This window comes from Corvus hawaiiensis, chromosome 15 (assembly GCF_020740725.1).
Source record: "Corvus hawaiiensis isolate bCorHaw1 chromosome 15, bCorHaw1.pri.cur, whole genome shotgun sequence".
Lineage (NCBI taxonomy): Eukaryota > Metazoa > Chordata > Aves > Passeriformes > Corvidae > Corvus > Corvus hawaiiensis.
In genome coordinates, this window is record NC_063227.1 from 20,946,210 (window position 1) to 20,973,602 (window position 27,393).

The window sequence follows — 27,393 nt, forward strand, 5'->3', positions numbered from 1 at the left end:
AGTCACCATTTACACTTGCCCTGCAAAGACAAACGGTGACTGACCTTCCTGTGGGAACCACCTCACCCGGTATGGGGCACTCTGCCACAGATTCAATCCATCTGCATCTGAAAGAAAGTTATGACAAAAGTCAAAGTGCTGCATCATAACTTAGCAGCTCCAGACATCTTGTGTGAATCTAGAAATACCATCTTGAGTCCAACTAATCCCTACATTACAAATGTCAAGTCCCTAGGACTTATCCTATTACACCTACACCCAGGCTATGTAGCAGGGCAAAGCAGCCCCAGGCCAAACACACAGACACCTGTGACACAGGAGATGACAAACCAGGGGATGCAACAAGGAGAGGAAACTCTCAGCAAGAAGAATTACCAATGAGATGACCTAGATGAGGCCGATGAGGCTCAAAGAACTCTGGCAGAAAAAGACCCTAACAGAAGGACTTATGCCAAGAACCGCAAAGATGGACGCCCGAGAATCGTACGGTTGGAATCCTCTACCTATCCTCACATTCTCCCAAGTCTTAATCTGTTATAAGGGATCATTGCGGTGCACAGCTGTCCATACAGCTCAGAACAAGACTGTAAAAGGTGTCTGACTCAAGAGTGCTAAAGAGAGATGCGATTCCGATGCATGTCTGAGCTTGCAAGTCAAAGGTTCAAGGGTACCAGCATCAGGCCAAGGAACACAAAGGAGATGCTAAGGATGATGCCCAGCATTTCTGATAAGCCCCTCAAAGGGGTAAGGCAAAAGACATGTGACACAAGATGCCCAAGAGACACAGAACACACAATAGACAAGTGACACAACACGCACAGGGACTGCTCTGCCCTGCACACCTCAGCATTGTGATCAAAAGCGAGACTTGGCCTTTACGTGGCCTAAGGGGCCCTCTCGTGGACATCCCCATCTCCAAAGCTAATTCAAAAATCCCTCCCACCAAGTCCTGACCCAGCACCCCACTCTCATCCCCCTCCCTGAGGTGTAGCCCTCGACTTAGCTCTCGGATATCCAGGGATGCAAATCCTCATCAGGTGCAAAAGAAAGTCGCCTCATCACCTGGGAAGCTCCTGCCCTCAGAGGGCTGTTCTCTCAGTCTACTGCAATAAAGAAAACCAAACATCAGTGCCTGAACTCAGCAGCACATCAGCCAAAACCCAACAATTCCACTACTCACTGGCTCCCGAGAACGCCCCGGTCCTCGGCTCACACGCTGTGGCCGCACTCCGAGGCCGCCGTCACAGGGTATCCCTGGGTTAAGGGGAGACAAGGCGATGTGGCATTGCTGAAACTCGAGTGGACCCTCGCTCCTCCCTCCCTCCCCGACTCACCACAACTCCTCAGCCATTGCCAAAGGCTGCCCAGATGGCACCTTCAAACAGAAAAGGTACAGGCTTCATCACAGAGCCCTGTAATACTTCTGGAAGGCTCACAGGGGCAGCTCAAGGGTGATAAACTGGCTCCATCAGCTGGTCCATGAGGGGGTTCAGCCCCTGCAGGCATAATACAAGTGGGCCACCTAAAACACACAAATGGATGCTCAGACAATGCATGCTTTGAGCTGCCCCAGAATTTGGCACCCGAGCAATAACTGGTTGTGTCCACTGGTCACTGCTTACCTCACTCACTCAACCTTGACTGCTGATATCCAGGTTTACTTCCTAAAAATAAAGACAAAGAACAGCCCTACAACATAACCAAAATAAAACACCACCCCTGAAAAGCTGAATGATGACCAACCTTCCCAGGGGAGAAGAGGAAAAACAAAATGGAAAGGCACATGCCGATGTAGTGTCCAAAAGTGTTGCATTGCCGAGGTAGGTTCCACCTGAAACTGCTCAACTGTGACCTCTTTCTGCAAGGGTGTCTGTCATGTTGGAGTAGCAATTTCAATGCTGCAGACCACCTGTAAAACACAAAAAAAAAAAAAAAAAAAATCAAAGGCTACTTATAGTTTCATCACTAATACAACAACTCCAGTAGCATCCAGTTCTGTGCTGGAATCAATACGCATGCAGCTCATGGTCCCCCCCGGTGCCAATACCCTGCTGTGCCAAGTGCCTCACATCTTCAAAATGAAAATCCCAACAGTGAGGTAAACGTAGAGCCCAAAGTCAGGCCATAGCTTGGACTTCAGGCACCGACCCACCTCGCTGCTGTGCTCCTCTGGTCTCCTCCGTCATATCAGGTTTACATGCTCTCCCTCTGCAAAAGAATTATTTGTCAAAGTTACCCAGACAGACAAGGAAAGCTTAGCCTTTCCCAAGTTCTCATTCCTCAAAGCAAACTGCCTAGGATCCCACAACAGTGGGCCTTAGGACAAACTACTATGAAACTGAGGCGTGGCTCAGGTGGCTGAGCAAAGCAAAAGGCTCCCTGTAAAGTCTCCTTTCTTCTCTACCTACCCCCCCCCCCAGGACTACTCTACAGGGCAGAGCAATTCCAGGCTAGACACAAACTCAAACAACACATTATACTACAAGCAGTGTGACATGAAGATGATAAAAAAAGCTCTCGGCAAGAAGAACAATGGCAAGGACAGAGACAATGCCAAAAGAGACAACTGAAGGTATGGCAATGGTGGATGAAAGAGGCTCTAAGGAGCAGAAGAAAAGGCTGGAACAGTGACCTGTTCTAAGAACTGTCACTCACAACCATCAAGATGGCTGTGAGAGACAAGGCCACATTTAGAATGCTCCCATATCCGGACAATCTTACAAGCCCCAGGACATTACAGCTCACAACTGCAAAGGATGGATGGCAGTACAGCCAGGAACAAGGCCTCAAAAGAGATCCGACTCAATGCTTTCAAGATGTGATTCCAAGATGTGGCCAAGCCCACTGGTAAAAGAACAAGTGATATTGGCATCCTAACAAGAAGTACAAAAGTTCAAGAAGCTAGAGATGATGGCCAATGCTTATGATAAGCCCCTTAAGGGTAAAAGGCAGAGAGATCTGATCCAAGGGAAGCCAAAGACACAGAACACACACCGGACAAGACAACACACACTGGAACTGCTCTGCGCTGCACACCCTACAGTTGCAGTCAAAAGTAGGGCTGCTCCCTTTAGCTTACCTAAGAAGCCCCTTGGAGAGCATCCCTTTCCCCTACGCTAGTTTTTTAATCTCTCCCAGGAATTTCCAACCCACTACCTTGCTATCATCCCATCTCCGGGCCCTGGTCCCCAACTTAGCTTTCAGATGACCAGTGATGTGAATCCACACTGGATGCAAAAGGAGTCCACCTCAGCCATCTCCAAAGGCACTGGGATCACCAGGTTGGCCTCTTAGTCAGCTATGACAAAGAAAACCAAAATCAATGCACCAGTATAGTGCCATACAAGCCAAATCCCAACAAGTCAGCTACTAACTGGGACCCTGCTCCCACTCCCACTCATACTTACAGTCCTTAACTTACCTATCAGAAGCCTCCATCTCCAATGTCATGTCTGACCCAGGGTAGCTCCCTCTTGCAGCACAATGAAACTGCTGAACAAATGCAAAGTGTCATATTTGACACAATCTGGAATTCCAGCAAGTTGCAATACTTCTAAGAAAAACAAGGGGGGGAAAAAAAAAAAATTACAGAAAGCACCAAGCACCTTATCAACCCTGAACACTCAATCCAAAAATCATTAACCATGCACTCAATGCTATCTCCTTCACAGTATCTTCAAAGCCTCTATTGCTTTAGATGCCAAAAGTACCTGCTGAAAGAAAGCTGAAAAAACCTGAACAGTTCCCCCCCATAGAAATAAGAAGATACCCTTACCCCAACTAACCCCACAGAAGGAATGGGCCTCTTTTACCCAGGGCTGGGGTTAATATACCCCTGGCCAGGCCCGCCTCTCCTTCCCACAATGCCCGGCAAAAGGGAGGAGGCAATTTTACCATAAGGGATAAAAGCACTGGGAGGAGCTGCAGCTGTTTGGCTGCTCTGACTTAAATTCCAGGTGAGTAAGGGGCTCTGTAGATGCCTTCTGTTTTACTACAGCTGCATCCACTGAAAGGGTAAAAAAGCTTCTTGTTTTGGCAGTGTAGATAGATGAGTTGCATGATTCCTTGTTAAGTTCTGTAAGTGGTCATTGGTGACTGTTGAGTCATAGGACTATGGAGGGTGGAGAAGAATAGTAATAATACACGTGGTGTAATTCCTGTTAGGGTCTCTAATTAGGGCTGTATTCATTATAAATAAAACTGAAAAAATAATGGGCTCTCTGGCAGCAGGAGGGTTTTGTGAGTGCTGGGCTCGCTCCCTTGTGAGAGATTGGGTACCAGTACCCAGCTAGAAGTGCCCTGAAGTATAGATTTAAATTCTTAAAATGCTGAAGAAGGGGGAGCTTCCTTCAATTGAACCCCTTAAAATGAGAGACTAGGGAGCGTTTGTCTCTACTTAAATAGATGCCATAGCAATAAATGGGTTCTCTCCTCTGAATCCCCTAAAATAGTGGAAAAAGAGGGGTTTGCCTTACTTCAGGTCTCTCCAGTGATGGAAAAAGGGGGATTTCTCCCTCAATTCAAACCCTTATAAAGGAGGGACAACCGGGTTTTCTCCTCAATTTAAACCTTGGGATGATGAAAATGGGGGAGTTATGCTCAATTCAGACCAATAAAATAGCATTGTCAAGGTTTTCCCCTTCTATTTAAACTGGAGAATAATGGAAAATGGGGATTCCCTGTCAAGTGATACCCCTAAGAGCATGGAAAAGGCAGGGTTTCCTTCAAGTGATACCCTTAAAATTGCAGAGGAAGGGGATTCCCCCTCAATTTAAACACAGACAATTATGGAAAAGGAAGTTTTTTCCCTCTGTTTAAAACCCTTTTCTCCTCATAACCCCCCTTTTTTTCTGGGGGTACTGGGGAAGGGCTGCCAAGATGAAAGGGGAAAGTGGAATGTTTCCCTGGGACCCCACGTGCTGCCCTGCCTGCTCAGGTGCTGCCCCTTGGCACGAGGGGTTTTCCCTGGGCATTTTCTGGGAGCAGTGCTCTGTGCCCAGGTGCCTCCGGCTGCTCCCCAGCTCCTGCTGGATGCTCCGACCATTGTCCCTGGAGGGACACTCGGGATGCCCCCATTTCCCCTCTGGACCAGCAGCTCCCTGCACAGCTGTGCCCGGGGAACCCTCTGGGAGCGGCCCTTGGCAGGAGCCGCCCCTTCCTCATCCTGGCCGCTCACAGCTGGGGCTGCTGCGCCTTGGAGCGGGGGCTGAGGAGGAGAAAGGTCCTGCTGGTCCTTCCCTGCCCTGCACAGCCCTTTGTGTGCCCCTGAAACACCGGGGTGCCGGGCTTTCCTTGCTGTGGGGGACTGGGCGGTTCTTTGATCCCAGACTCTGCTCTTCCCCGGGCACTGCACATGGACAGGGGGCAGAGATGGGCCCTCAGAGGAGCGGGGGCTGCTCCTCGCTCTCGGGGCGCCGCGGGCGCTGCGCAGCCTCGCCCTCCTACTTCCCAATTCCTCATTTTGTGCCTCCTTTTCCCTTGGGGATGCGCCCGGGCCGCATTCCAGCGGCCGCCACGGCAACAGCACCTGCGGGCGGTGGGGTGGGCGGGGTTTTATCCACTATAAACACACATTGTCATTAAAATCTGTTTCTTATCTAATACACAAAAATCACTTTCCTAGAAGGAGTTTCCATGCATTCACCTCCTCCTGGAAGTCTTTTGATGGTCCTGCAGATTCATTAAGAGGGGTCTCTGCTGGTCATATTCACTGAATGCTTCAGTATGAAAGGTGACCTTGCCTTGAGCTATTTTTCTGGGCGTGCACTGTTCCTTCTTGTGACAGAACTGCCCCGGCTTTTCCCTCTGCTCTGTCCCTGCCCCCGGGCTGAGCTGGGCGGCGCTGCTGCCGCCCGGTGCCGGCTGAGCCGAGAGGGCGGCGGCCTCGGTGGCTGCCGAGCGTGGCAAGGGCAAGGAGCGGGAGCGAGCGGGGCTGGGTCTGTCAGCGGAGGGGAGGGGCGAAGGGCGGCTCGGAGCGCCGAGGGACAGGGCCATGCGTGAGCGGGGCCACAGCTATGGAGAGGAGTGGGCACCGTGCGGGGCGGCGACCGCGAGGAATGACAGCGCGGGGGGCGGGGCCGGTTTTGCCGGGCAGCAGAGGCGCGGTCGCAGCGCGACCCGGGCGGGGGGCACCGGGCGGGCACGGTCGGAATGGAGCCGCCCGCGTGCCGCTCTCAAAGAGGCGGCTCGGAAAGGAAGGCGCAGTTCGGCACTCTCGGGACGGCGGTAAGTGAAGCTTTTTTAGCCCGCGCGATTTTCCGCGGCGTTTCCCGGTGTGGGGACGCGGGCTGTGGGGTCAGCGGCGTCGGGGGCGGGCGGGAGGCGCGTGGGCGCCGGCCAGCAGGCATCGGCGGGGACACCTCCGTCCCGCTCGCGCCGCGCCTCTCCCACGAGAGGTCCCCACGCCCCGCGGTGCCGTGCCGGGCTCTCGTTCCCCCCCCCCCGTCCCCCCGCCGCCGCCGCCCGCTCCCTCCGGCCCGGGGAGCTGCAGGAAAACGCAAAAGCATCGAGGAAGAGCAGGCACCGGAGCTGCCCGAGCCATCGGCCCGCCCGAAGGGCGGCGGCTGCCCGCAGCCGGGAGCAGCCACCAAGGATGGAGCTGCTGTTTGCCGGGGGGTGAGAGCTGGGGGCAGCCGGAGCCGGAGGCAGGCTTTCCCCGGGAGGTGAGAGCTGGAGGCAGCCGGAGCCGGAGGCAGGCTTTCCCCGGGAGGTGAGAGCTGGGGGCAGCCGGAGCTGGAGGCAGGCTTTCCCCGGGAGGTGAGAGCTGGGGGCAGCCGGAGCCGGAGGCAGGCTTTCCCCGGGAGGTGAGAGCTGGGGGCAGCCGGAGCTGGAAGCAGGCTTTCCCCGGGAGGTGAGAGCTGGGGGCAGCCGGAGCCGGAGGCAGGCTTTCCCCGGCAGGAGGGGCCGGGAGGATTTCAGCTCGCAGCAGCTCTCGGTGAGCGCTGGATGGAGCCCGGGCTGAGCCAGGTGGCCGGTGCGGGTGCTGTTCCTGTCCCCAGGAGCCGATAAAATGGCAGCTCGGAGCAGCCTCGTGTGTCTGTGTGGAAGCAGCTCCGATGCTGGCAGCCAAATCAAATCAAATTGCTGTCAGATTTGTATTAAATGTGGTGTTTAAATCTGGGACTGCTCAGCTCCCCGGGTGGGAAAGTGCTTGGAGTAGCCAAGCTGAGCGAGCTGTTGTTGAGAATTCCAAGCATTGTGTCTTTACTCTCCTTAATACAGCGTTTAAATAATTGATACTTGATGGAGCCAGTATCAGGGGGATTTGTTAGAGGGGCAGGGATGTTTTTTCACGTGGCAGTGTGTTGGGATAGTCAAGACTCCTTATGTCAGAATTAATTGGTCTTCCTTCTTTTCCTTTTTTTTCCTTTCTAGGTTGTGGCTGAGTGGGAAGAATATTTGGGATAAAGAAACGAAGTGCACGAGGGAAGCTTCGTGTTCCCGTGGGGATGCTTTAGGCGCGTGCAGCTTCTGAGCTGCACCGAAACTTGAGGCTCCCCCAGAAGCTTCCTGGTAAGCCTGAGTGGGTTTAGTGCATGGGGGTTCCAGTCACTGCTGGACACACTCTGAAGTCCTGGGAAAACATGGAACAATAGCTCTGAGTGGAAAAAATATATACTCAGCATTCTCTAGGGAAAATTATAGTTGGCCTGTAAGTGTACCCCCACGTCTGCATTGGTTAAAAAGTCAGTCCCACACACTTTCCTGGCTGGTGTGAAGTTGTATAGTTCATCAGATCTGATCCAGTGTGTAAAGAAATGTTTACTGTGGACTTTCAGGAGATTATCAGCAGTCCTGGGAGGCTGCTGAACTTGATCTCCCTGGATTGACAGAATGAATCCACATAGGATGCAGAGCAGGATGTGGTTTCTCAAACAGAATAGTGACATTCTTGAAGGAGGCTACAAGCAAAGGGAATCTTAATTTTAGTTATTGAACACAGAAACATTTATATCTGCTTCTGCAACTCTTAGAAGGGAAGAAGAACGTGGCCATTCTGTGCAGTCCTTTGTGGAAGTGTACTAGCTCAAATTGTCTTTCAAACAGCCAAGTGGCACCGAGTGTCACCTGGAAAAATTAAGTACTGGGGACACTTCACACTCATAAATGGCCTGACCTTGTGTCCATGGAAATCAAGGGACTTCTGTAATGTTAGAATGGGTCTCAAATGATGGGTTTTTGCAGATTAGCAATCTATCCAATGAATGATATCATAAAATTTTGTCTAGCAAAACCTGCTGCCAACATTTAAAAATATCTACCAAATCCTATTCCCGTTAAAACAGTCTTGTTAAAATTGTCTGTTCCAAACAGAACAAGATTTTACTGTTCTTGGTGATGTTGTTTTCCTCCTCAGATTTCTGTGAAAGCATGTGTTTCACAAGGCATATCAAAGTTGTCTCATGGGCAAAAACATGTAAACATCAAGCGTGTCATTTTCTTGAAATCCCCTGTGAAATGGCTAGCCACGCTGCCTTAACCATTCAGAAGCATAAGAGGAAAAAAGGATTTTTCAGGCACTCCAAGGCTGGGTCTGTGGGAGAGCTGAGATGAGCCTGTGGCTTTGCAGTCACCCATCAAGAAGTCACCCAAATGTGCTTTTTATGTTGCAGTTTCCACATTTGGGAGGCAACTACTGCGTAAAGGATCTGGGTTCTGCTAATGAAAAATATATCACGAGGTCCATGTGTGGCTGGGTTGGTTCCATAGTTCCAGCCATACCTGCTGTTGTGATACATAATCCCAGTTCATACTCCTGGGAAGAGTTTCCTGCAGCAGTGCAGGTGGGAAGTTTCTCTCTTACACTGGCTCCACGTTGAGCTCTTTCTTCTTAATGCAGCCAGTGCACTGAAGGAGGACAAGCTCGCTTCTTCCTTGCCCGGTTGTTCAGGGTGAATCATTAACCAAGCACTTGAGTGACAAACCAAAATTGTTTGTTGAGTGCCTTCTGCAGGCTGCACGGACAGTTTGCCTTCTGCAGGAGGTATGGTTTCCTTCTCTCACGGAATGAAAGCACCACAGACCCCCTCTGCTCGCTGCTGTGCTTTAACCAGACCTGAAGTATGTATATAATAATACATAGATCTATATCTATCTACATATATATATGTACTGAAGTATATAATCTATCTATTTATGGAACTTCTTTATATGTATAGAAGTTCTGTGTTGCTCCTGCTTTATGCATGAGGAAAGGGCATACATATAATGAAGAAAGAAGTTAACTTTTCCTTGTACTCTTCCTTTGTAGCCCGTTGAGGCTTTTGGTGAGAGGAATTATAATCTTTTTCCTAGCAGCACTTCATGAACTGAAATCATTCTCTAGGATGATGACGACATGCCAGTTCTCGGTATATGGATATGAGTCCTGAGATCCCACACATGGATACACAGAAGGACTGCATAATGTGCTGAAGATGGGGGAGAAGGTATGCTTGGGTGAAAGGTGGGACTGTTTCTTCTAATGGCTGCTTACATACAACAGCAAATACTGATTTCTCCCTTTTTAATGCAAGAGCATTTATCTGCCAGTGTTCAAACTGCATTTCCATGACATAAGAAGAGTTGTCTGGATAATTAACTAATACAGTTAAAACACATCAGTTTGAGCAGATGTTCTTGTCTGTGCTTTTAACGTCAATGGCCTTGATTTTGCAGCAAAGTCCGTGAGATGGCACCTGAATGCAAGGGTTTGGGTTTGTGAAGCTTTGCAGAATGATGGCCTATATTTATATTTCTTTCTGAAACTCTCCATAAGCTGCACACAAACCTCGTTTAGAGAGTTTTACTGAGACAGCAGATTCAAGCCTTCATTATTAGGGGACGTCTGCGATGCCATTGTCTGCTTGACGTATTAATTCTTCCAGCTGTGCATCGATGTATTGTAATGGCCCTGGTTTTTTTGGTCACAGTTTGTTTTCCGCAGTGCCCTCGTGCCTGCGCAGCACTCGTGATGCTGACGTTGAACCTGGGCTGTGTGGCAGATGGGGCTGTCCTGTATCCAAAAGTTACGGGAATGTATGTAGACGTCAGATGGAATGCTGGTCTCTCCGCTCACCCTTGGCTCTGTAATTTCGTCATCCAGCCATGGAGGACCTGTGCAGCCATAACTGGCCAAGGCAGGGGGTGAGCACAAGCTGCAGCTCTGCAGGAGATAAGGGACCTCTTGCCCACAGCAGAAACAGCAAGTAACTGCAGTTCTCAGAACTCGTTACTGCGCCCTTAACTGCAAGTATTTCCCTGCTCTGTAATCTGGCCAAAGGTAGGTAGGTTTTGATAGGGATAGACACATTTCTACCACAAAGGTCACCTCTCTGCCAGATTTCAAAATTTCCCTTCCGAAGCTAGAAATCCTCATATAAAAGGTTGCCTGAATTTAGGTAGCATGTGCCAAGCACTATATTTTTCCTTTAATAATATTCCTGCAAATAGCGGAACTGTTTTGGCTAAAGCAGATGCTGAACTGTTCAGAATGAAATTCTCCGAGCTAAAATCTGGCGAAGCAGAGTAACGTGCCCTTTTGTTAACACTGGGGAAGGCTGAGCACCGTGGCAGCAGGGAGGGGAGGTGGCACTGCTGGTCGGCAAACCAAGGAAACCAACGAGCGCTGCTTTTAGCAAACTGCCAGCTTGAAGCCAGTGAGGAACATCCTTGGGCTCCTGCACTCTGTGTTTTTATGTTCACCTTAAATAATGAACAGAGAAACCCAGAGGCACCAGTGCTACTTCCAGCTACCTTGAACTGCTTAAATAGGTAGTTTAAATCCCCCAGGCTCCGTTCTCCCCACCTGTATTGCTCCTGGGCTTAAGGCTGGATGTATCTATGGAATCTCTAGTTATGTGTTGGAGTTTGGCCTGAAGTAATTTGTGTTGCCGACTTGGTACTCTTTCCCCACCCTGGAAGTCTATCTGCAGAACCCCTCTGTGCCAGGCAAGGGAGTCCCCCAGAGATGTTTCACTATACAGTTCTATCTTTTGGGTTAAAGCCTTACAGGGCTATCATGTGAATGAGGGCAAAGCTCTGTTTTTCTTCTTTGCTCTCTGCCCTGTCTTTCTCTGTATTTTAGGACCCAAGTAACAGGGACATAAAGCTCCTGTTCTGCTTCCTGGTTGTGTCACTGAAACTGCAGGAAAAACAAAAAGCCCTCCAACAACATTTTTAATGTTAGAGAGTCAAGGCACTACTTTCTTCTCTGGCCAGGATGTACCACAGAAATCATCTCATCCGCACATAGCCCGGGTGTGCAGAGAGAATCGTTCCATGACACATGACCTTTACTAGAATTTTCAGATCTTTTTTGCAGTCAAAACTCATAGAAATGAATTGGGTCAGTGTTCATTGGTCTCAAGTTGTGTAGTTCCTAGTATCTGCTCTCCTATTAGATCCGGATTTCTTCTGCTTCTGATGTTAATTAGATCTTCATTGCTTGATTTTCTTATCAGTCTTTGCAGGAGGCAGAGTCTGGGGTAGATGTTCCTAGATGGCCGCTGACGTGTTCTGTTGATGTTCCATCGATGGCCTTATCTTGTTGGGGCTACTCCCAATCTGTTGAAGTGCTAAGCCCATCAGGCCTCACCTAGAGAAACAATGCCCTGGAAAGAAGCTTCAGTTCCCTTCCCCTGGGGCAAAGATGAGCAAACCTGGCTAAAGTCATAGATAAAAGATTTTTAAACTGGTATGTTTTCCAACAGTTGTATATAATGCTTTATTACATAAACGGGCTGGGAAAAGCTCTGGTACCCCTTACCAAGTTGGCTTTGTCTCAGACAATGCTGTTATTTTGGGGCTAGACATGAAGCTCCTGTCTCTGGAATTGAAAATGAATATAGGAATGACTGAACAAACAAATCTGGTACACTCTTAAAAAAATGTGTGCCCATTGACCAAGCTGGATTACCATGCTCTTTCCAAATTCTTGCCGTGCAAGTTCTTCCATGCGCTCACTTGCAACTCAAACTTTTTTTTGGTTTGTTTTGTTTTAAATGATACTGGTACCAGAGCACGGGCACAGCACTTCTATGAGCTGCAGAGCTATGAATATCTCTTTTTATGGATACAGTGTGTGCATGCTGTGGCTTTGGGCACAGGGTATGTCAGTGCTAGTGCGAGACTAATAATAGCCTCTAAAGATCATTTGAGAAGTTGCTTACCTTTCCCCAGGGAGCAGGACATGTCTTTGTATTTCCACCTTCAGATACACAACCCACTTGTGGGCTTGACTGCATAGCAAATACAGTGTGAGAGTCATCCTTGCTTATGTGGATTTTTTTTTCCCCCCTCTCCTTTATATTTTGCTTTGCCCTCTCGTTTGCTTTCTGCCTGTTTTCTCTGAGGCTAGTGATTTCTTGGCAAGTTATTGTTCATAATCAAAGAAAGGTAGTGGGCAAGCAGCAACTGCTGTCTTAGGTAGCCCAAGCTGACCCTGCCACTGCTTTGGCAGGAGAAAGAAGCTTCTTTGGGAAGAGCACAGCTGTCCTGGGCTTTGTGCACACAAGGGCTGCTCAGAGCAGCCCCTTGACCCCATGCTGGCTCTGTGAGCTCTGCCACTCTGACTGGTAACAGTGATGGCAGTTTGTGTTGAGGCTTTGTTCTCTGCTCCCCAGAGAGAAACATTCAACTGCAGAGTGACTAAGTGGCTTTTCAAAGGCTACATGATGAATCAGTGAATGAACAACAACCCCCAGCAGCTCCAGGCCCCCTTCTCTCTGCAGAACAATGCCTTTCTCCCTGTATGAAGATGTGCACGTAGGATAGGTTGCATACAGAGTTATGTAGTTCAAAAGAAATTTGAATATTAATATTTATGTTGTAGTGATGCCACTGTCCTCTAGGCTCTGTAAATAGCAGCACCACAACAATGTGAATTATTCCTTTGATGCAAAACCCTGGCCAGTGAAATAGCTTGTCAATACAAAATAAAATTGCTGCACAAAAGTTTGACAGCTACCTTCATTATATATGTCAATCAAAGGATCCTAAAAGCTTTATTGTCCCTGTACAGAGTCTGAACAATCTGCTAGCCCAATATGCCTCCAAGCTATTTTCTCTCTACTCCTTTCATTTAAAAAATAGCCACCAATAACTTTTGACAAACAGTCTGAGAAAACTGCATGAGCAGCAAGGAAATCTTAGATTTTCTTGGGGATCTGTGGGCTGGAGCCTTCCACTCACTGGGCTCTGTCACATGTCACAGTAGATGAGATCTGGTCAGAAACACGGAGCCCTAAAATTACTCTACAAAACCCAGGCTGGCTGGGGTCGTGGGGAGGGCATGGGGAATTAGGGAGGAAAACTTATGCTGACTAGGAACTAATTAAATAATTTTTGGTTAAGGCTTTTTGTTGCTTTCCCAGGTACGGGACATTCAAGCTCCTCTGTCCCAGGTCTCCCCCAGGTTAGGCTGGGCCTGTCTTGAGGAGCTCTTGCTCTCATCAGAGCCCACCCTACAGCTTGGGAGTGTGAGGCGTGCGTATTTCGGCTGGATTCCCTTTTTCCATCGCGCTCGGTCCTGCGAAGCCCAGCTGTCACTTAGGGCTCGAGGTGTTGTAAGCGGGGCAGGGGTCGGGCGGGAGCGGGGCTGTGTCCCGGGAGGCGGGTCCGGCGGCCGGTGCTCCCGCACGGGCGGTGGGGCCCAGGCCGGGCCCTGCCGGGAGCGAGGGCCCGGCAGCCGCAGCGCTGCGAGCCCAGCGCGGCCCCGCGGCCGCGAGAGGGAGCGGCCGGCGCGCCCCGCTCCTGCCCGGCCCTCACACAGGCCGCCGGAGCCTCCCCGGGAGGGACGGACCCCGCGCCTTCGCTCGGCCCTGCTGAGGCCACAGCTGGAGTGCTGTGTGCAGTTCTGGGCTCCTCAGGACAGGAGAGACATGGAGCCTCTGGGGAGGGTCCAGCTTAGAGTGACAAAGATGGTTAAGGAGAATCTCATGTGTGAGGAAAGGCAGAGGGTGCTGGCCCTGGTCAGCCTCGAGAAGAGACGACAGAGAGGGAACCTCATCAAAGTCTATCAGTATCTGAAGGGAGAGTGCCAAGAGGATGGAGCCAGGCTCTGGTTGGGTTTTGCCCAGCGATAGTACAAAAGGCAGCGGGCAGAAACTGATGTACATGAGCAAGAACTTTACTGTGTGGATGCCCAAGCACTGGAACAGATTGCCTAGAGAAGTTGTGGAGTCTCCCTCTTTGGAGGTATTCAGAAGGTATCTGGACACAATCCTCAATAACCTGCTTTGGGGGACCCTTGCATTTCTGGGAACTCGGTGACCTCCAGTGGTCCCTTTCCAATCTTTAACCATTCTGTGAAAGTGTGACATTGTAATCTTGTGCCGTGACAGACCAGACTAAATCTGATTTATGAGGGTGTCATAACTTCTACGTCTTTGTTCTGGACTGTAACTTAAGTTGCACGATTCAAAATATCCTGGAGGTTGGTTGTTTCCTCTAAACCCTCAGCTTGGTTCTTAGCATGTGCTGGTGCGTGGCTTTGCTCTCAGACCTGGTCATGGGCAGTGCAGCAGCAGTACCTCAGGAGGTTACTTCCTGCATGCCTATCTGCCTGTGCCTTTCTGACAGCTGCTTTTGGGATGAGCTGCTGCTCTTGGCCTGTGCTAAAGGGCTGACCTAAAAGTGTAAAGAATAGCCTTGCTCTTGTGTTTGGGAGCGAACCGTGGGGACGCTCTGTGAGGATGCATGCAGAGGAGATATTGCAACAGGACTGCTGATCATGACAACTAGTGCTGGTGAAGAAACTGGTAAAACGGAAACTTTTAAAGAATTGAGGTGTTAATTCATGTGCTGAGAAAGCTGTGCTGCCCACTTACCATCCCAAAAACTGTGTGACGTTTCCCTGAGGTGCACTGCTTGCTGCTGCATCATGGCTATGTCTTTGATCACGGGCAAGATTAAACATGCTTTTGTAATCAGTGGACTCCACAAGTAGTTTCAAGATACATGGGAGTATATGGGAGTAAAAAGACATAGACTGACACTTCTCACAGTGTTGAAGTTTACATGGTGTGGTGTGTTCTCTCCCCATGCAGCATTGCCCTCCTGTACAGAGCCCTTTTATTCATGTTTAAAGAATTACCACTGTTGTGGCAATGGCATAGAAGTTGTTTTGGTGCAATTTGTGGCGAGCACCAAATATTGTGCAACAGAATGTCTGTTATCTGTGACAACATCTGCCTTTCATAACTACCTTTGATTTCAGGTTTGCAAGACTGGACTAAGCTGAACGTAGGTGGTGCTGACAGGATGCAAAAGGCTTTCTGTAAGCAGACTGGGCTGTGCTTTTTTCGCTAGTCCACCTCTGGCCAAGGACGTACTTTGTAGTGTGTGGGTGCAATGGTAAAGACACTGCAAACACTTTTGCTCCTGTGGTAGGGCTAGGAGCTTGGTGTTGTACATGGAAAAAAAGCCTACACAAGTCTGAAGCTTCTGCTGTGAGCATCACTGCTTCATCTTGTTATTCTGGCCCTAAAGGAAACCCTGCTGAAGGAATGCTGTACCCAGCCCCTCTGTTTCTGTGAACAGGAGGTAGCGGTGGCTTCCCAGGGGGAATAAACCAGGCTTTGGTGCTTGCCTGTCTTACTTCTCTGCCTTGTGGGAAAATGTTATGAATCCCTCTGTTTGGGTGATTGCTCACGCTTCTGCACCCTCAGACTTCATCTGTAAACTTTTAGCAGAAATTATGCACTGATGCTGGGATGGCTCTTGCCAGCTAGGAACTGTTTTCCAGTGTCACTCACTTGTAGTTGGCATGTGGAACTGCTGTGTCATTTTCTCGATGTTTAATGTGACCTAATTGTGTACTTCCACTGTCTGGGAGGATCAGCTCTCCTGGTGTGACAGTTGCCATAAAATCAGCGGTGCGTCTCTGGCATTTGCAGCTGGGTGCAAGGCACAAGTTCCTTGATTTTGCTGCATCAGCCCAGTGAAACATTGCGGGGCTGTGTGTGCAGCCAACTGCCTTTTGTTACGCCTGGTAACAGCTTGGCAATATTAAAAAAAATGTAACCTCCAGCTGTTTAATTTGCTCTAGGGAAATAAAAAGGCTTCCTAATAATCTTCATATTTACTTGGCACGTTTGGTTTGAAAGCAGATGGGTTGATTTACGAGATAAATGACAAAGCAAGAGAAGAAGAAGTGTGTCAGTGGCTTTACCATTAGAGAGGAAGGCATTTCTGATATGTGGTTAATCACGATTAACCATTCTAGGTTTTGGGGTTTTTTTACAAGTCAGCTTCTTGGACCTTCTGCCTGCCCGCTTGCTCAGCCAACTAATTCCCTCAGTGCCCATTGTCACCTCTCCCTATGACCTACAGGTAGGGGAAGGTGCAGAGCTGTAATGAAGGAGAGGGGCTGAGGTGGCCATTCCTTCTCAGTTGTGCCTTCTTTGCCCACTCCAAACTTGTGCAGGAGCCTCCCCATTGCAGCACTCACCCCCTCCCTGTGGCCAGACCAGTAAATGCCTATGTCCTTTTGGATGGGCTGGGAAATGGTCCTTCCTGAGGCACTGCTGCTTGAGGCACTGGCACTGAGCAGAGCTAGGTTCTCCAGGCGGGCTGGTGCTGAGGCTGTGCCCTCCCTGCCAGAACCATGCACCCCTCTGCCCTGGCAGGCAGCTGGCAAGTTGTGAAATACGGTTCAGCACTTTTTTTTTTTTTAATATTACATTGTGCAGCTGTCTTGGAAAGGATTAGAAATCAGTTCTGGAAGAGACTACAGTAGATTTTAGTGAAGAACTCTGCTGTGTCCTTAATTATTTATAAGCATCAGGATGTAAGGACACCCATGTTAACCCTTCAGCAGCGAGGAAGATTACAAATGATCTAATAAATGACATACGCAAATCTTCAGATGGAGTAGGTTTAGTTGCAAGTTCTGAGACTTAGAAGTGAGGAAATATCAGAAATAAGGTTTCTGCTTATTATTTTGTATGTCAGATAGCGTGTTTGGTGAGGCATCTGGATGTCACAGATTTGCTTACCACCCCTGCCCTGGTTGCTCTCACCACCTTTCACTAGTGGGTTTTGCTCAGGGGATGAATCAGGGGCAGGTTCATGCCCACAAGGCTCCTGTTCTATGGCCCCAGGGCCAGGCAAGGCTGCAGGAGCACTGTGGAGGGGTTACTGGTTTTGGCAGCTGAATGGTGTCAGGAAAAGCAGCTTCCCTCCCTGCCACATGTTTCCAGAGGGCTGCTGAATAAGTCAGGGAAGCCAAAGCAAGGCTCCTTTTTGGGCTCAGAAAGCTCTGTGCTAGAAGAACCCGTCCCTGCCAGCTAGGGCCCCCCTTGTCCTGCCCATGGTGTGGGTAAGTCACAGGCTCCTCTTCTCTGTGCTGGGATGAGCTGCCTAGGGAATGCCATTGCCAGCAGCCTGGTGTGCTGGAAAAAGGGAGAAGGGAAGAGGGAATGTGGTGCCAGAGCTGCGTGCCATCAGGTTGTGCTTCCCTCTTGAGGACAGAGAGTGTCTGGGCCGAGGTGAGATTGCTGGGAGTGCTTGGATGAGCTGTGCAGGAGACAGGGAGCTCGGGATTGCAGCTGCTGCTGGAACCATTGCCTTAGGTCTGCTTAGTCAGTGTCTGTGTGAAGTGGGATTTGCGCTGGAGAGGTGCTGTCGGGAACAAAGGACGGAGTAAATCCTCTCCGGGGATGCGCAGGGAGGGACTGAGTTGCAGGGAAGGAGAGTATTTCTAAGCCATATCAATATTTCCCTGAAACTGGGGCTGGAGCAGTGAGGGGGGTGCTTGGGTTTGGCCTGGGCCTGTCAGGAAGAGCCATAAACGAGCCAGCCGAGGCCCTGAACCCTCCCTGGATGTTTGAAACACTTCCACAGAAAGCCAAGGCAGTCACGATTGCAGAGGACGAATTGTAGGCGACTGCTTACGATCCGTGGGGAATTTCCTTTGGAATTACGAGTCAGAGAGTGCATGCAAGCAGAGCACATCTTTTGGCTTTTTCCGGTCTGTCATCTCCTGTCTGGCTCTAGAGAGTTTTGTGCGCTCCCGTTCAGGAGGCAGCGTGTTTTCAGCTGGAAATTTGGGGTGGTTTTGTTTCCTCAGGGTCTGGGGTCTTTCCTGAGAGAATCAGCCCTTTCATAAATCCCCCAGGTTGTTCTACACAGCTGCTTTGGCCATGGCTCAGAGAGAGAGAAGGGAAATGACTTTTTAGGGCGTTGAAATTTCTCCAGGCAGGAGTGGGACGTCATCTTGCCCCTCCCCAGAGCCCTGCAGGCGCATGGGAGTAGCTCAGTGCCGGCGCAGCTCTCTGAGCAATAACAACGCTTGGGAGGTTCGAGTGTTGATAACAGCTCTCCTGTCTCCTGGGGCCCAAGGTTCGGTCTCACGGTCCCGGACCGGTGAGGGACAAAAAGGAACTTGTGCTATTCCTGGAAAAGCTTCTGTTATTCCTTGTGCAGCCTTTTAATTCTGTGTTCTGATGGACTGTCCGCTGTCTTTCTAACGAGACTTGTCAGAGATTCAGATTTAGGAATTGAATTTGGGTCCGTTCACTTCAGGATCTTGCCAAGCCTGAAGGCCTGGGGCGATGACTGCTCTCAGCGAGGGCTCTTTATGAATCCTCTGTCAGATTTCCCTCAGTGCTGGGCAGGAAAGGCGAGGGTTTGGATCAGGAATTCTGCAAGCGGGGCCTGTGTGACCGTTGGCTTCTTGTGTGTGTGTGCATCAGTGAGCCAAAATCAAGAGCAAAGGCTGGTTTGGTTTTACGAACTTAGAGTAACTTTAAAAAAAAGTAATCAACTTTTTCTTCTTTTTTAATTTAGGTGCTGGAATTTCCTGTCTGGACGCGTGCTGAGCTCTCGCTGCTGTGGACTGTGCAGCCTTAATTGCTGCAGGTTCCTGTTCTTCTCACCAGCTCAAAGTACATGTGGGGTTTTTTCCCCTTCTATATAGAGCTGTTGAGTTTGGTGATTTTCCTGAATTGAGGATACTGAAGGTTGAGAAGGAAGATTTGTCTCTTTTTGTGCTTTTCTGTTGTTATTTTTAGCACCTGCTCACCATCTGGACATGGTTGGAATACTGGAAACATAAAAGTTTTTAGATTCAGTGCTTATTTATGCAAACCCAGTTTTTTTACCTTTTTTTTTTTTTTTTTTTTTGGAAAGGTCTGCATTTGTCTGCGCACTGTTCCTGGTATTTTGATGTAGAAAAGGTCATGTGAACAGCAGGGAGCAGTGAGCACTTGGAAGGGGGGGTGCAGGTATTTCATCCAGGGTGGGGCAGTGAATGTGGCCTAGGAACAGCTCTGTGGTCAAGTGAGCAGCAGAGGAACTGAAGGATGCTCTTCCCCAGCAGAGCTGCTGCTTTGTGCTCTGGGGCAGCGCTGCTGCTGCTGGGCTTCCTCGGGGAAAACAGCTCCTTTAGGATGGGCTTTGCTGCAAAGGTTTCCCTGAGCTGGGTGTCTGCAAGAGGCATCGGGATACCAGTGTCAGGAGTTTTCCATGGTTTCCAGGCTGTTGTACACAGCACGTTCCGGGCAATTTGCGAGCGTGAGGCAGAGCAAAATGGGTGCAATTGGACCCTGCAAATGCAGTTCAGGCAGACGTTGATCTTTTAACTTTTCCATGGCAGGTGCGAATTCTGGGGCATTTGTGAGTCTGCCTTGACTTGCAGGGATTGAAGGTTTTAGGTCTGGAATTGTTTGCTCAGCTTGCTCCAAGGCATGGTGTACTTCCGGAAGTGCCACACGCCTCCCAGGACCGAGGAGCTGCTGGCTGGGTGCCTGGGAACTGGGAGCCGCTGGGAGGGCTGGGGGTGACACCTGGAGAGGGGCTGGGGAAGCCTGAACTGGGATATTTTCCCCCCTGACGTTGGGTACCGAGGCACTAGGAAAATCCAGGACTCCAGGATGTTTGAGTGTATCTAAAGGTACACCTGGACCTTTGCCCTGTGGCGCTCTTGAGTTTCTGTTGACTTTCCTGAATTGAGGCTGCTGAGGGCGGTGGAAGATCATTTGTCTTGTTTTGTGCTTCTCTGTTGTTTTTAACTCCTGCTTGAATTTGAACATAACCTTTTCCTCTCAAGGTCACCGGCGAGCCTGGGACAAGACCTGAGCCAGAACTTGTTGGGCCCTTGCAGAGAGAGAAGCAGTAAATGGTGTTGGAGAGTTTTTGGGAGTGCTGTCGGTGAGTCTTGTTTGGTGCTGTCCCTTTGTTCCTGGGGGGCACTGGCGGAGCGCGCTGGGGCCGCGCCACATCGGTGCCCAGCTGGGCGCAGGCGCTTGCCCCTTGCCAGCCCTGGTGGGTGAGAGCTGCACCTACCCTGCTGCTGGCAGAGGAGGCAGAGCTGGGCCAGGGCAGCTGCTCCGTTGCGTGGGTGCAGAACTCGTGTGTTCCTCTTCCCAGGGAGTTCCAGGCTGCTGCAACTGTTTGGCTCAAGCCCCTGGGAGACGCTGGACTATTGCTGAGTGATGGCTCTGAGAGTTGCCCACTTGTGGAGGGCCAGGGTGCTGGGCTGGGTCCAGGGAAGGTTTTGGGTGTGGAATGGCCCGTGCGCATGAGACGGGGGGGGGGGGGGTGAACTCTCGCTGCCTGGAGGCTGCAAATGGGGCTTTGAAGGGGGTAAGAGGCAAATGCTGCAAGGAGAGATGGTGCCTCTTCTCCTGCTAATGGCCCTCCCTGACACAACTTGCACAAGTTGTAAAACTTTCTCTTCCCTTCTATGTTTCTTTAAGTGATCATTTCATACTTTGTTGTTGCTGTATTGCGATAGGGACCAAAGGGCTGCATGGCTGCTTTCCGTCGCAGCCCCACGGTTCTGAAATAAACCCTGCGTACGCACGTAGGGGTGCACGTGTTTGCAAACAGGGTTCGTGCAGTCTTTCACTGCAGTCCACCCTGATGGGATCTGGGAAGTGGTCTGGGAAGGTCCCTGGATAACTTGGGCCTTCCTGGGGGTGGAATGCCCACCTGTAAAATAAGGAGCTTCTGCTTCTATTTTCTTGTTCCTCCAGGTCCCCTGGAGTGCATGCTGTGACCCCCCCAAGCTTGCAGAGGCTGTTTGGATGAGGGGAGGGGACTTGGAAAATCCAAGTTACGAGGACAGAAGGAGTTTAAATTGAGGGCAGAAGCTCCTCTTCCCTTATTGTCTGTGTTTGAACTGGTTGAGAACCCCCTTCACTTATGATTTTAAGGGTATTGATTGAAGGAAAACCTGCCTTTTCTGCGGTGCTAGGGGTATCAATTGACCGGGAATCCCCGTGTTCCATTTGAAATGGAAGGGGAGGGCACGGGTGTTTCCATTTTATGGGTTTGAATTGAGGGTAACACCCCCCCTCCAACCCCCTCCCCCTCCGTTTTCATCGTCCTGAGGTTTACGTTGAGGGGGAAGCTCCGTTGTCCCTGTTTTTTAAGGGTTTCCATTGAGGTAAAAATCGCCCTTTTCCCATCATTTGAGAGATTTGAGGAAAGCCCCTGTCCTTCTGATATGTCAGAGGATTAAATTGAAGGGGAGAACCCCTTTATTTGCCATTGTATTGGCTTAAATGGAGGTAAACGGCCCCCGTTGCCTCAGTTCCAGGGGTTATATTCAAGGAAACTCCAGCTTTTCCAGCATTTGAAGGGTTTAGGTGGGGGCGTGCCGCTGCATTTGAGGGCGCTTCTGGCCGTGCCCCGGCACCGAATGTCTTGCGCGGGAGCACTCCCGGCCCCCGGGGAATTTCTGAGGAGGAATGGCAGTTTGGGGGCTGGGCTGCCGACAGGGCCCGACGGAGCCGCGCCGGTCCGAGCCGTGCGGAGCCGAGCCGGCCCCGGCCGTGCCGCCCGCTGCGTGCGCTCCGTGCGCGGGGCTCGGGCGCCGCCGGGTCCCCCTCGGCCCGGTGCCTGGCTTTTGCCCGGTGAGGGTGTGCTTGGGCATTCAAGGTGACTGGAGAAATCACAGCTGTGGAACTTGAGCAACAGCGGGCGCGTTTCCCCCAGAGAGCTGCGGCAGCGGTTCCATCTCTGCCCTCTGGCTGCAGACTCAGCGCTGCGCTCGCTGCTGTCAGGCGGGGGCAGTGGAGGAGCGCTTTGTGAGGCTTCAGTGAGAAATTTGCTTTGTTTCAGTGCAAAGCTGAGCTCGCCCAGAGGCAAGGGTGTCGCTTTGTACAGTTTAGGACAGGGGGGCTGGAAAACCAGTGGCTAAGTCTTGAACTATCAGGATCTGTATCAGCATGCCTGCGTCTCCTGGTAATCACTTGTAACTGGTAGATGGTTCAGAGGTTCAAGACAGCTTATCTGCTGTGCTGACCAGCGTGTTTTGTTATCTTTTGATGTGTAGGATGGTGCTAGGTTTGGATGGCTTTATCTAAGTTTCAGCTGGCACTGGGAGCGCTGTATAGAAGTATTTTACACACCTTTTTGGTCAATGGTTAGTCTTTTCTTTGTGCTGCAAAAATAAGGTTTCTAGTATGGCTTAACTTATAATGCGACCATTTACCAAATTGATGTCAGTGCTGTGGATTACTTTTTATCTTTCTGATTTTTGTCAGCGAATCCATTTTGTTGTTACAATAGGCTTGTAAGGTCTGGGTCAGGTAGAACTGGAGTTCTATGGCTCAGAATTGAGACAACCATTGAAGCTTTTTCTTGCTGAAACTTCTCTTTTTCATTCACTTGCCACTCTTAACACTTTCAGCGGTACAATCACCATGTGGCACCAGCCCAGATAACCATACAAAATTAGTCATACAGTGTTTGTCTTTCTTTTTACTACCAGTGCTGTAGCTTGTAATTCTTTGGCTGGTACACGTCCTAGTCTTTTTTTTATCACTTGTGCTCTTGTTTCAACATTTTGAGCTATTGCCCTGTATTTCTAGAAATGCAGGAGTATTCATTAGAACCAATTTTGCTGTAGGGTGCGAGATATCACCAGGATTGGCTTGGCCTTTGGTATTTAAATCTCGTCTTTGCAAGCAGGCAGAGCTTGGGGGGTTGAGGGACAAAGGGAACTGGTTTAATCTCTCCCTCAGGCAGGAGGAGTTTCTGTGGTCTATCTCTTTCTTTAGCAGTGCTAATGTGTATCTCCTGAAGTGGTTCTCTTGATTGCCACACCCACACACAGAGGTAATTCACATACAGGAACAGAATTTTCAAATGGAAGTTAAAGCATCTGAGCGAACTCTGTGGCTATCGCAGAAAAATCCAGGAACATTTCCTTTTGGTGGGGAGTAGATAGAGCATCTGCTTTTGTAATTACAGTTTGATTCACTGGTTATCAGTTTTCAGGAGTTTCACCTTCGAGAGGGAACTTGGTATTTTGCTGAAGGCAGCCACTCCTACAAACTGCCCTTTATTTATGTGTGAATGCATTTGGGACAGTTGTAGGGACAGGGTTTTGTGTTAGGATTCGGTTTTGTGAATCAATTTTTAAACGCTGGCTTCTGCTTGCCTCTTTGATTAGTCAAGCAGAAGAGTTGTAAGTAAAATGCATTCTAAATATACTGCTTCTTAATGATATCCCAACAGATTTTAGCCGTGTAAGAGATAACACTTTTTATTAGCGTTAGTTTCACCAATTCTAATTTTATTTTTCTAAAACTTGAGTTTAGTCTTTGGCTTTTGTAGGGAGTACAAGGGGCAATCAGAAGCTGTTGAAATGCAGGAATGTCGGGAAGCTGGCTCATGGGTCATCTAGCCCTTAGGATGTGTGGCCTTTGCTTGCTGTAAAGGAGCGTTGTTAGGTTGATGGGTTGGTTGATTTGGTTTTTATTTGTGAGGCGTTTGAATTGCCGCTTTCCCCCCCTGCCACTCGGAAGCAGGTTTTGGCACTTGGAAACTCCAGGCAGTTGTTTCCTGTTTCTCTCCTAAACAATTTCTTAGTACATTTGGAGTTTCTTTCGGCAGCGGTCTTAAACGCCTTAAGATCTGCCTCTGCAGAGGCTGGGATGCTTGCGTCTGCACGGCTGTGTTGTGCTTGCAAGCAGCCGGTTTGTGTAGCAGCAGCAGAGGTATTTTTAGCTGACTGCACAGGGGCAACACGTTCCCCTCTTTTCATAATATTCATTCATAATATTCACTTGACTACTCCAGAATGTAATGAATGGATGATGTGGGTTTAAAGAAGTCCCTGCCTTTAGCCCAGGCCTCTGGTAGCGGGCAGTCACGTTAGGGAGGTGGCCAGCACGCCAAGAGCCGCTCTCATTCGTAAGTTCTTTAATGATGGCCGATTTGGTCTATTATAGAATGAATTATTTAGTGAATGGACACAAAACTAACAGACATGAGACTTAAAAGAGACTATTACTACACAGGAGTAAGACAAAAGGGACCACTAGTATTATATGCACAGGGTTAAATGTACCATTAAATTTTCAGCTAGCTAAGAAATAGCAGAACTTAGGATCCAATGTTCCTTACCACCAAATGGTTGAAGGGGCACACATTGAAATCCTCTCCCTCAATTTCTGGAAAAATGACCACGAAGTTGCGTCCGGGCTTCAGGGAGAAATTGTCTTGCCCGTTCCCAGGGAGCGTGTCAGAGACTTCTGCCTCCTGACAACCTGTACTACTTTTACAGTGTGGAACCAGGCCTTTTGGTCACCTCTGGTTTTTTATCTCTTCCCACAACTCTTAAGCTGGCAGACCTTTTGGTGCCAGGAGATGATACCTGCTGGGCCTTGCCCGCCTGGGTTGTCTCTCCTGTCTGCACCAGCCGCCTGTGGTAGGGAGAGGGGTGATATGCCCTGCCCCTGGGCTAAGTATGGATTTAAACGGGGCTGGGTGTTAGTGTTGGGAAGAGACATTTTTCATTCAGACTGCCAAAATAAACACCTGTAAAATCCTAGCTCTGCATTCTGTGTAACATGTTTCTATTTCATATTTGTGTAATCGCAAAAAGCAAGGAAAGAGTAAATGTGACTGTTTCCCACTATTGCAATGTGAAGGTTTTTGAAAGGCTGGTGTATTTATGTTCTATTTTTCCACTCCAAGCTTGGCTTTTTCCCTCCTTTTTCAGTGTCTGCTGCATTGGGTGTCCCAAGGAAGGCTGGATTCCTCAGCAGGAGTCTTAGGAATTGGTGCCAATTCTGCTTTTTCTGAAGGTGTATCCAAGTATGCTACCAAAATGGCTGTTTTCTCCACTGAAAAGCTTTCCCTCTATGACATCAATGCATGCATGTGTTTTAATCATGTAGCCAGATGTACTAAGAATTGTACTTTCAATGCAAACACCTGCAGTAGGTCTCTGTTTGGTTTGTGTCTGCGAGAGGTGGGATTTGTGCTGGAGAGGTGCTCTTGAGTACAAAGGACGGAGTAAATCGGCTCCCTGGATGTGCAGTGAAGGACTGACTTGCAGGGAAGGGGAGCATTTAGAAACTGCATCAATATTGCCCTGAAATTCTGGGTAGTTGGAGTTGGCTTGGGCCTGTCAGGGTGAGCCATAAGCAACCCGAGCAAGCCCCTGAAGCCTCAATGGATGTTGGAAACACTTCCACAGAAAGCCAAAGCAGTAACGATTCCAGAGGAGAAGTTATAGGTGATTGCTTATGATCGGTGGGGAATTTCCTTGGCAATTATTAACCTTGGACATAGGGCATTTTGGAGGTGGAATTCCAGTTTCAGCCACAGGCACCTGGATGAGAAGGAGAGCTCTTTGCCAGAGGAAGGGAAGTATTCTTTTGCCAGTTAGTGCTGTTAGTGAAGTGATCAGAACAAAAGAATGACTTCTTTTGGGATAGGCTTATTTATTATATGGATGATAAGCAAGTAAGAGGAATGAACTACATGGATAAGAAGCAGTAACAGCAATCAAGGTCGAAAGGCAATGCATCAAATCATTATTATGTATTCTAGTAGGGATTAGGAAGGGATACAACAGCAGTTACCCTAAAACGTTACTGTCATCCTGCTCTGTACTTGAGCTGGAGAGTCCCATTGCAGAGAAAGACCAGAGAAACCCTCCTGGTAACCCTTAGGGAATGATCCAGACTTGCTCCAAGTTGGTCTCACTTGGATATTGTTTCTTGTACAAGGGTATGTGATCACGTGTTTTGCTTTTCTTTTTTGTGACCTGGGGCTCTGTCACACCCGTCCACTGGCCAGGAGTCCAGGTATGTTGAGCGCGCAGCTCCTGTTTTCCTAAAATTGCAAATCTGGATTTGAAGAGACATATGTCTTTGGAAGTGAACATGGAGTTCAGCTTGAGTTGATGTAGTGATCGACTTAGGTTCAGCTTAAAAAAGGCCCTACCGACATTTTATTGTATCTAATCCCTGCTTTCCCCTGCGTTTTAGTTCTTGCCTCTCGGCCCACTCTGTTTCACGGGGCTGTACATGGTGAAACACTTCCCTGTGTGCTTTCTGGGCTTGAGCTGCCCTGCCCCGGCACGTAGGGTCACGGTTAAGTAGAAGAGTTATCAAACTTAGTGGTTCACCTCTTTTCTGTGGGTTTTTGGGCAGAAGACTTACGGGCCCGGTGTGGGAATAACTCCCAGCCCTCGGCGTCTCGTTGACCGCCTCCCGTTGTCTCGCAGGTCCCCGAGGCGGCTTCGGATCTCCGCGGTCACCGACGCTGCCGATTTTCCCGGCGCGCGCCGTTCGACGTCGAGGAGCGGCATCCAGAAGCTGTGTCGGAGCATCTTCCTGGCTGGAATGTTTTGAGTAAGGGCTGCAGTCAGGGTGTAAGCTGAAGGGTGTGTGACTGTGTGTGTGTGTGACTGTGTCTGTCTGCCTGCGAGAAGAGTGCGGGTGTGGAATGGTTCTGACCTTGTGTGTGGGAGTTTTGCCTTTCAGCTACTTTTTAAACTTAGAGTAAAAACAACCCAGCTGCGCTGGCTGGGGATTTTTTCCCTCCCGGCTGGGTTTTTTTATCTGGGACCCGGCCGGTCTGTGAGGTGCCGTTCATCGCCAGGGTTTGGGTGCCGACCGTGCCGGGGATTTGTCAGGCGGGATGATTTTGGGGCTCCCGGGAACCGCGTTCCCATGGGGCGCTCTCGAGACGAGAGCGAGGGTGGGTTTGTGTGTCAGCTGAAGGAGGCGTGTGGTGGATGAGTGTTTTCTTCTCCATGTGCTGCTGTTGTTTTGGGTTTCCTGGAACAATAAAATGTCCTAAATTTTCCAGAAATAGAACAATTGTTACATTGTACTGATAGGGGGTTGGCTTGTGTTGCTCTGTGTTCGTGTTTGCTGCTGCACTTGCACATATTGCTCTGTATGTCAATTGGACTTTGACCAGGGTGCATATGGATTGTACTTGTGCTTGTGTACATTGTTGTTTCCACTTGCTTTGGTGAAGTGTAAATAAAAAACCCTCGTTCAATCAAGCTGAATAAACCCTAATAAAGATACCCCCCCTCCCCCCTTTTGGTTGCTCTCTTCCTTTGGTGTGGTTTAGTAATTTTTTCACCATATTTCTTGCTTTGCTACTCTGCTTTGCTTTACTTTTCAGTCTATTCTTCACTTGACTTTATCTTTT

The 27,393-nt window shown here is 49.4% G+C and overlaps 3 long non-coding RNA genes across 6 annotated transcripts; 2 read left to right on the forward strand and 1 right to left on the reverse strand.

The window, feature by feature from the left end:
• Positions 1–1,065: 1,065 nt before the first annotated feature.
• On the reverse strand, positions 1,066–5,804 carry LOC125333631. 4 transcript variants are annotated; one of them, XR_007206930.1, is made up of 9 exons: positions 5,645–5,804; positions 3,422–3,553; positions 3,229–3,298; positions 2,153–2,208; positions 1,744–1,909; positions 1,623–1,664; positions 1,376–1,522; positions 1,181–1,254; positions 1,066–1,103 (listed from the first exon to the last, which is right to left on the reverse strand). It is a non-coding gene; the product is annotated as an uncharacterized LOC125333631 (long non-coding RNA). The 4 variants fall into 4 exon arrangements; XR_007206932.1 differs by having other exon boundaries at positions 1,437–1,522; positions 1,853–1,909; positions 5,645–5,800; XR_007206929.1 differs by having other exon boundaries at positions 1,437–1,522; positions 5,645–5,800.
• A 3,004-nt stretch (positions 5,805–8,808) lies between these two features.
• Positions 8,809–9,980, forward strand: LOC125333633. Its single transcript, XR_007206934.1, has 3 exons — positions 8,809–9,060; positions 9,295–9,428; positions 9,912–9,980. It is a non-coding gene; the product is annotated as an uncharacterized LOC125333633 (long non-coding RNA).
• Positions 9,981–18,166: 8,186 nt separating this feature from the next.
• Positions 18,167–27,281, forward strand: LOC125333632. The gene is made up of 3 exons (XR_007206933.1): positions 18,167–18,866; positions 20,030–20,130; positions 26,453–27,281. It is a non-coding gene; the product is annotated as an uncharacterized LOC125333632 (long non-coding RNA).
• The last annotated feature ends 112 nt before the right edge of the window (positions 27,282–27,393 follow it).